Below are 9,005 nucleotides of genomic sequence, written 5' to 3'. Positions count from 1 at the left end.
AGGGTGAGTCGCACGCTACTTTTCGGGGTCCAACTGGGCGACCGTTGTTGTTTTACGGGGCTGGAGAGAAGAGTTCTGGTAGTACCAAGGCACTGGATTTCCTGCCGATGCGCAGGTAACGACCGAAGGAGTGCTCGCGACCTGCCCAGGGCGGTGCTGCACCTCGGATGACGCTTGCTGCAGGGAGGGGCCTGAAGGTGTGTGACAGTGGCACGCGGGAATCAATGAATGATGCAAGAACACGAGAATAAATACTCCATGGCGTTGATGCACTTTTGGAGATAAAATGGGAAGAAAACCAGTCGGTGAAACTGAAACCAATGAGACAAAACACCAGTTTTTTCACCTACATATACAGTTGAACTTCAGACATCAAAATCACTTAGAGAAAAATACAAAACTGGACAGGGAAACGAATCAGTGATTTGATCTGGATACAATTTTAGGACAGGGGGAAGGAACCAACATCAGACATCAAAATCTATTGTCTTTTTCAATGTATATAAGGCTCTCTCGATTTTTGTCCCTTCATGATGTTACGTAGTCTGCCATCTCCCTTATTTAAGTTATTAATCCAAAAAATACCGCACCGATGCCAGAAGAGCCATGACGGCGGTCCTCTGATTCAGTTTGCCGGTCAGCATAGTTGCCTTCTCTCAGCCGTGCATTGTGAAGCCAACCGCACCGCAACAACACCATTGACCGCCGGGAGCTGCAGCGATACATCACTGGACCTGTAGCAGTTGTTTGATAAGTTTAGAGAAGTAAATAAGTAATCCGTCAGTGCCCTGCTTCGAAGATCAAAGTGACAAAGAAAGATCTTGCCTCAAATCATGCATCGACACACATATTCCTCCACCTCTATTTAAACAACTAGTTTCTCTTTGATCCTTGAGTCAAGGGCTTTATGAACGTGCGACAATTACAGTCTCTTCACGATATTGTGCTATAGTCCTTCAGATCATCTTCAAGGCAGGCGAGCTCCCGGCCTCCGCAGTGCTGACACCATTGTGTGCTGGCTTCTTCGTGCTGGTCATCGCAGGGAGTGAAAATCACCACCGCGTTAAGCGGACGATAGATTTAGGAGCTACAACATCAGTAGAAACTGAACTGTAGAGTGCAGAGGAGCCGAACGTAAGTAGTATGAGATCCCAAACCTGGTCAGCGGCGGGGCGCAGGGACGCCGGCCTGAGACGGGTCAGCTCGTGGCGTCGAAGCAACAACAGGTGACGACGTCGAGGAAGGAGGGGGAGCTGCAGGGGAGGAATGGATGGGCGCTCAGGCCGCGGCCGTGGTCGACCTCGCCGGCCATGGCTCGATCTGCGTGCCGGGAGGCAGTGGTAACTGCATCCACGCGGCAGCGCGCGGGAGCTCCACTCGCCGACGAGGTGCGTGGCTGGGGGTGATGCACGTGGCCGACACCGGGGACGTCGGGGCTGGGAGGAAGCGGGGATGGGGGAAGTTCAGGTGGAGGCGGGCGCGGAGGAAACTGGAGGGAGCCGCGCATGGGGGCTGGCAGTGGAAGGTGGAGGTGATGCAGGCAGAACCGCCGGAGGCGATGGCGCACGGCGGAAGGGAGAAGGTCGTGGTGGCATGTGGAGGAAGGTCGCAGTGGAAGGTGGAGGAAGGTCGCGCGGTGGCAGGGTCCCGGCGTCTTGCGACGCGTGTGGGTGGCTGTGGCGCAGCCGCAATATCCCGACGAGCGGAGGTTGGTTGGTGGCCGGTGCGGTGGCGCCGCTAGATGGGGTCGTGCGCGTGGCCGAAAGCTGGGGTTGGAGCGGGCTGGTGCGACGGCAAGATCCGTGGGTGGGGGCGCTGCGACGGCCGGATCCGGGGTGGGGTGGCGCGGTGGCCGGGAGCGGCGGTGTGGGCGGCGCATGGTGTGCTCATGGCGGCAGGTGAATCGGGGCAGAGGAGGAAACGCGGAGGTTGGGGAGGAATGGGTGGGCTCCGGTTCAGTCGGGCTTTTGGATCTCAGGAACATCTTCATCGGGCCCTTATAGGACCGCCCTGATCCAAATAATTATTCTGATCCCGGGATCAGAATAGTACTACCCTATATATATATATATATATAAAAGGCTACACAGGAGACACAATAATATTTTCAGGCAAAAAGTATAAATATAGCCTTATAACCAAAATAACATTGTTTTTACAATGAACTGATTTGTCACTCGAACAAGACGTCCTTCGAGCACCGCGCCTTTATTAGGCGGGCACCTTCTGTTACCTGCGCCAAATAGTGCTCGGCCGGATATTGGCCTCCCTCCGGATTCTGGGTCGCTATAATGGTGGCCTCCATATCTGTCCAAAATGCTTTAACGCGGGTAAGGGCCATCCGTGCACCTTCTATGCACGCCGACCTTCTCATGGCATCAATATGAGGCATGGCCCCAAGGAACTGTTGCACCAAGCCAAAGTAACTGTCCGGCTTAGGCCCCTTTGGCCAAAGATGGTCTATCACAGACCGCATTGCAAGTCCGGACAACCTGTGAAGTTCCGCCACAGCAGCCATCTTTTCACTTAACGGCAGCAGGCGCGCGGGAGCATGAAATTGTGACCAGAAAAGCTTCTCCACTTCTTTATCACCTTGACCCTCGCAAAAACTTGGCTGCATCAGCTGTACTCTTCGCCAAGTGCGCATACGCATCTGCAGGACTCCAGCGTCCATCCAGGGGAGAATACTTCGGATCCAAAAACTTCGTCCGCAGTAAGTAGGAGCCCCCAGCCGCGATTTTACCGGCCTGTGGAAGCTCCTCCTGCACACCCCTGACCTCGGTCCGCATCTCCTTGGTGGCATTAAGTGCCTTGTTTAGGTCGGCCGAACTAGCCTTATTCTCCTTTTCGAGGAGTTCATACCGGTCGGCGGCATTTTTTAACTCCACAGCCATTTCGGCTATTTTTTCCTCGCTTCGGCGACGAGCAGCCTGTTCGGCTCTCAACTCTTCGGCCGCTTTTAGGGCAGCCGCATTGCTAATCCGAGCTTGCTCCTTGGCCTGGGCAAGTTCCACCCTTGGGGCCTCCACGGCAGCAGCACCATCTGCAGTCCAAACATATTACATTAATATCATGCCGCCTTCATATTTTCCTATACAAAGGAAGGCAGAGCACATACCTTTTGATTTGTCCAGCCGCTCGTTCACCAGCGTGATATCGGCATCAATCGATCCAATCTGCCTCGTTAGTTCGGCAACTTCAACGGACTAGTCGGCGGCCAGACCCACAGGTACCTGCATGTATTTACAGCGCAATCATTGATTTGTGATCCCCCGTTTGCCGCCTAGGGCGGGCAACCAGAGTCTCAGGGGCTACTATCTATATGGAGCACACCTAGCGCGTGCCTCACAGCCCAAAAATAGTATATTTTTGACTACATACCTCAAAGCCTCTTAGCAGGCTTGTAAATGCTTCATTTAAACCGCTTGTAGCGGATGAAATCTTCTTGAGCACCGCGCTCATTAATGAGCGGTGCTCCTCCGAGAGCGCAGCTCGCTCCAGTAGGCCTGTCAGTACGTCTGGCCGGACATTGAACTGTGACGGACCCTTCCTATCGCCCCTCGTGGGAGCCAAACGCTCCGGGCTCAGGGCGGCTGACGCATTGGCTTCCGGCTTCGGCAGATCCGGACTCCTCCTTGACGACACCTCGGTGTCGCCCACTTCATGAGGCGGAGAGGTGGGTGGGGTCTCGCTCTCTATCATCTCCGGAGGAAGATCCCCCGAAGACGAACTCTGTTGAGAAGAACTGCTAGCCGGCCTGCAAAAGACGAATCCTGGTTATTGATCTAAGAGAAACACAGTACCTTCGAATTAATGATTGACTTACAGCTCGGTGGAGGGCTGGCCCATTGGCGGGCATGACGTGGTGAGGGTGCCCGTCGGGGCAGGGCCCCCTGGGGATACCTTTTTCCCTGGTTTGGGCATCTCCGTCTCCAAGTCTTCGGAGGGAGCCCTCTTCTTCCCGCGCGGGGAGGAGGCCTTAGCCTCCCCTTCCCGACTATCCTCCTTAGGAGAGGTAACAATTCCCCCTGTTCGGATGCGTAGCGTGTGAAGTTCGGTTTCTTCGTTCTTCCCCTTGTCTTTCCCTGAGGGCATTCTGCTGAGTACCCGGTCAAGCATCTTGGCCATGGTGGGACCAGGCGAGCCTTCGGGAAGTGGCGCCGGACACCTGATTCTCTCCGCCTTGCTGAGCCATTCCTAGCCACGGATGATTTTCAGAATAAACAATTATGACAAATACAAAATAAGGTGTCCGGTATCAAGGTTACTTACTTGGGTATCTAGGCGATTGTAGCTTAGGCCCGCATCCTCGGTGGTGTCCGGACACTCTACTTTCAGTCCGAAGAATAATTTGCACATCCCTTCGAGCTTCAAGCCGAAGAAGTGCTTAACAGTCCGCGGACCCTCTGGATTGAACTCCCACATCCGGAGAGGCCGGCGTTGGCACGACAACATCCGTCGGATTAACATCACTTGCATTATGCTGACAAGGTTAATGTCCCTCTCAAGAAGCTCACGAATGCGGCTCTGCAGTACTGGTACATCACCAGTGGCCCCCCAATTCCATCCTACCTCGGTCTAAGATGCTAGTTGTGACGGAGGGCCCGAGCGAAACTCGGGGGCGGCCACCCACTTTGTTCCTCTGGGAGCCGTGACATAAAACCACCTCTATTCCCATACATCAGATACTTCTGGGAAAGAACCCTCTGGCCATGGGGCATCGGCGTTCCTACTTATTACGGCACCTCCGCACTCCGCATGTCACCCCTCGATCATCTTTGGCTTCACATTGAAGGTCTTGAGCCATAAGCCGAAGTGTGGGGTGACATGGAGGAAGGCCTCGCACACTATAATGAACGACGAGATATGGAGGATGGCGTCCGGAGCTAGATCATGATAATCCAACCCATAATAGAACATGAGCCCCCTCACAAAAGGATCGAGGGTGAGGCCCAAGCCACGGAGGAAGTGAGGAACAAACACGACGCACTCATTGGGCTCCGGTGTAGGGATGACCTGCCCTGGAGCAGGAAGCCTGTGCTGGATGTCGGCGGTCAGATATCCGACCTCCCTAAGCTTCGCAATGTCCTCCTTTTGAATCGAGGAGGCCACCCACCGGCCTTGAGGGTTGGATCCGGACATATTGGAGGATCTGGGGTGTTGGAGCTTAGGTCTCGGGTGTTAGAACTCGAGGTGCGAGAAGGCGCGAGGGAGGTGGAAAAGAGGCATAGGCCTCGGCCCCTTTTATAAAGGGGGTGAATATCAAGAGTCCTTAGGGTGACCGCTCGAGGTTTACCTGACGGCACACAGAGTCATACCAACGGTCATCATGGGGCTACGCACGCCCGCATTAATGGAAGATCCCGTAATAAGAGGAACACGATCTCTGCCTCGACAAGACGTGCCAATAAAACCGCCTCGCAGCGCGAGTCGAGGTGGGGCGAGAAGCACCGGTTCGTGTTGAACTGGGCCATGATGTGAAGGCACGATGTACGAAGATTGCCAGCAGACCGGATTTATGCTATGTTCCCTACAATGGTGTGTAAGAATCCCCTCGTGGATCCGGACACGATCTAAATGTTCGATAATTACTTTGGAGCATTCGGAGATGGAACCCGCCCTACAATGCCGAAGACAAGACTGTGCGCCGGACTCATCGTCATTGAAGCCTGGTTCAGGGGCTACTGAGGGAGTCCTAGATTAGGGGTATCCGGACAGCCGGACTATGTACATTGTCCGGACTATTGAAGCATGAAGATACAAGACTCAAGACTTCATCCCGTGTCCAAATGGGATTCTCCTTAGCATGGAAGGCAAGCTTGGCGATCCGGGTGTTATATTTCCTTCCTTATAACCGACTCCATGTAAACCCTAGCCCTCTCCGTTGTCTATATAAACCGGAGAGGTTGGTCCTTAGAAGGCCGATCACAATTACAATCATACCATCATAGGCTAGCTTCTAGGGTTTAGCCTCTATGATCTCGTGGTAGATCTACTCTTGTACTACCCATATCTTCAATATTAATCAAGCAGGAAGTAGGGTTTTACCTCCATCAAGAGGGCCCGAACCTGGGTAAACATTGTGTCCCTTGCTTCCTGTTACCATCAGCCTAGATGCACAGATCGGGACCCCCTACCCGAGATCCGCCGGTTTTGACACCGACAAAGACCTTGATCCAGGACCTGGAAGAAACCTTCGCGAGCCTTCATGAAGTGGACCTGCGACTCAACCTGGAGAAGTGCGTGTTTGGCATCCCTTCTGGCAAGCTTCTGGGCTTCCTCGTGTCCCATAGGGGGATCGAGGCCAACCCAGTGAAGGTCAAGGCGATCGAAGACATGAGTCCGCCGCAAACCCTCAGGGAAATGCAGAAGCTCGCCGGGCGCGTAACTGTGTTAGGGAGCTTCATCTCCAAGCTGGGGGAACGTGCCCTGCCCTTCTTCAAGCTGATGAAGAGGAAGGGCCGGTTCGAATGGACACAGGAGGCCGACAAAGCGTTTCAAGACCTCAAGAAGTACCTGACCAGCCCTCCTGTGATGGTGGCGCCACGCCCTCAGGAGCCCCTGGTGCTCTACCTTGCCACCATGCCCTACTCCGCCAGCGCAGCTCTGGTGGCGGTTCGGGAAGAGCGCCAGGTCAAGGCTGCATCGCGACCGGCCGCGGCCCCGACCACGGCAGCACAAGACCAGGAAGGCCTCGCAAAGGCCGTGGACTCGGCAGATGGAGACCCGCCTCAACAGGGAGACGCCCCTCGGGCTGAAGGGGCCTCGCCAAACGGCCAGGTGCTGGGGGCACCATCGCCTCAGGAGACGCCTAACCCTCCAGAGGATGCGAACCTTATCAGCACACCGACCCTCGTCGAGCATCCGATATATTTCATCAGCACGGTGCTGCGGGATGCAAGAGCATGATACCCCATGCCTCAGAAGCTCTTGCTCGCGTTATTGGTGGCCTCGTGCAAGTTGCGGCATTACTTTCAAGGCCATTCCATCAACGTCGTCTTAGCCTACCCATTGGAAAGGGTGCTCCGGAGCCCCAATTCCGCTAGGAGGGTCGCGGAATGGAACATTGAGCCGCAAGCATTTCAATTGGAATTCAGCATGACCAGGGTCGTCAAGGGAGCCACGCTTGTAGATTTTGTGGCAGAATGGACAGAGGCGCCGGGGTTGAAGCAGGATAAGATCGGTCACTCTCCCCAGGAAGCGAGGCACCAGACGGTTGGGTCATGTACTTCGATGGAGCATTCTCGCGACATGGTGCGGGGGCTGGCGTAGTGCTTATATCCCCCACTCAGGACAAGCGCTATTACGCCGTGCAGCTCTGTTTCCAGCGTGGCGAGAGGGTCTCCAACAACGTAGCAGAATACGAAGGCCTCATAGCGGGCTTAAAAGCTACAACAACACTGGGGGTGAAGAGCCTCAACATCAAGGGTGACTCACAGCTCCTCGTCAACTTCTCCAACAAAGTGTACGAGCCGAAGGACGAGCACATGGAGGCGTATCTTGCGGAGGTGTGCAGGATGGAAAAGCAATTTTGGGGGTTGGAGTTGCATCATGTGCCCCGCGGCACCAATCAAGAGGCTGATGACATCACCAGGAGGGCGTCCAGGTGGCTGCCTCATGAGCCTGGCATTTTCGAGGAACGACTCTTCAAGCCTTTGGCAGCACCGTCACTATCAAGCACAGCGCAACCTCGGGAAGAACTCCCTCAACCACCTGGCACAGGAGCCCCAGCCTGTGGCCCAACCTCGGGGGCACGCTTTCTCCTAGCGCTGGAGCCTCAGGAGGGATGCTGGACTGCGGAATTTAAGGACTACCTGATGCAATGGACTCTACCAGAGAAAGAGGAGGATGCGGAACGCATGGCTCGGCAGGCCACGGCCTACTGCATCCAAGACGGAGAGCTCTACCGAAAGCGTCCAAATGATGTTTCCTTGCGTTGCATCTCCACGGAACAGGGGAAGGAATTGCTGGCTGGCATACACGGTGGGGACTGCGGACACCACTCGTCATCATGGACCCTCGTCGGCAAAGCATTTCGCAGCGGGTTTTACTGGCCTATGGTACTCAACGACGCAATCGAGCTGGTTAAGGCTTGCGAAGCCTGTCAAATCCCTGCCAAGCAGATCCATCAGACAGCTCAGGGCCTGCAGATCATCCCACTCTCATGGATGTTCGCGGTCTGGGGGCTAGATATCTTGGGCATGTTTCCTCGAGCGCCTAGGGGCTACCCCTACCTCTATGTCGCCATTGACAAATTCACCAAGTGGGCGGAGGTGGAGGCCGTCCGCACCATCCCGGCTGGTTCTGTAGTCAAATTCATCAAGGGCCTCGTGAGCTGATTCGGGGTCCCTAATCGCATCATCACCGACAACGGTTCACAATTCACCAGCAATCTCTTCAAAACATATTGTGCTAACCTTGGAACGCAGATATGCTACGCTTCGGTGGCACATCCCCAGAGTAACGGCCAGGATGAACGCGCCAATGCAGAGGTCCTGAAAGGCCTCAAAACCAGGACCTTCAAGAAGAAGCTGAAGGCCTGCGGCAGGGGCTGGTACGATGAGCTCCAGTCCGTGCTGTGGTCCATCCGCACTACCGCCACCAAGTCGACTGGCGAGACCCCGTTCTTCCTCGTCTACAGAGCAGAGGCGGTCCTCCCTCACGAGGTCAGGCGTCGCTTTGTGCGGGTCCTAGCGTTTGATGAAGCATAACAGGATGCCATGTGGGGGATGGACCTCGTGCTGGGGGAGGAACACCGTCGGGGGGCCGCTCTACGAGCGCCAAGATACCAGCAGGCGCTGCGGCGGTACCACTGCCACAACATCCACTCCAGGACTCTTGAGGTAGGTGACATTGTGCTCAGGCGGGTGCTCTCCAGGGAAGGGCTGCACAAGCTCTCGCCCATGTGGGAGGGCCCGTTCAAGCTTGTTCATGTTTCCGGACCTGGCGCCACGCGCTTGGAGACCCAGGAAGGGGTGCCCATTCCAAACGCGTGGAACATTCAG

General features: G+C 55.2%; 1 long non-coding RNA gene across 1 annotated transcript; it reads right to left on the bottom strand.

Annotated features, from left to right (window-relative positions):
• Nucleotides 1-287: 287 nt before the first annotated feature.
• On the bottom strand, nt 288-1,965 carry LOC123069954 (uncharacterized). The gene is made up of 2 exons (XR_006433261.1): nt 1,158-1,965; nt 288-1,029 (listed from the first exon to the last, which is right to left on the bottom strand). It is a non-coding gene; the product is annotated as an uncharacterized lncRNA (long non-coding RNA).
• Nucleotides 1,966-9,005: the final 7,040 nt, after the last annotated feature.

The sequence above is a fragment of the Triticum aestivum genome, chromosome 3B (genome assembly GCF_018294505.1).
Source record: "Triticum aestivum cultivar Chinese Spring chromosome 3B, IWGSC CS RefSeq v2.1, whole genome shotgun sequence".
Lineage (NCBI taxonomy): Eukaryota > Viridiplantae > Streptophyta > Magnoliopsida > Poales > Poaceae > Triticum > Triticum aestivum.
Note: the sequence above shows the minus strand (reverse complement) of the source record. Positions and strands in the feature narration are given on the sequence as shown.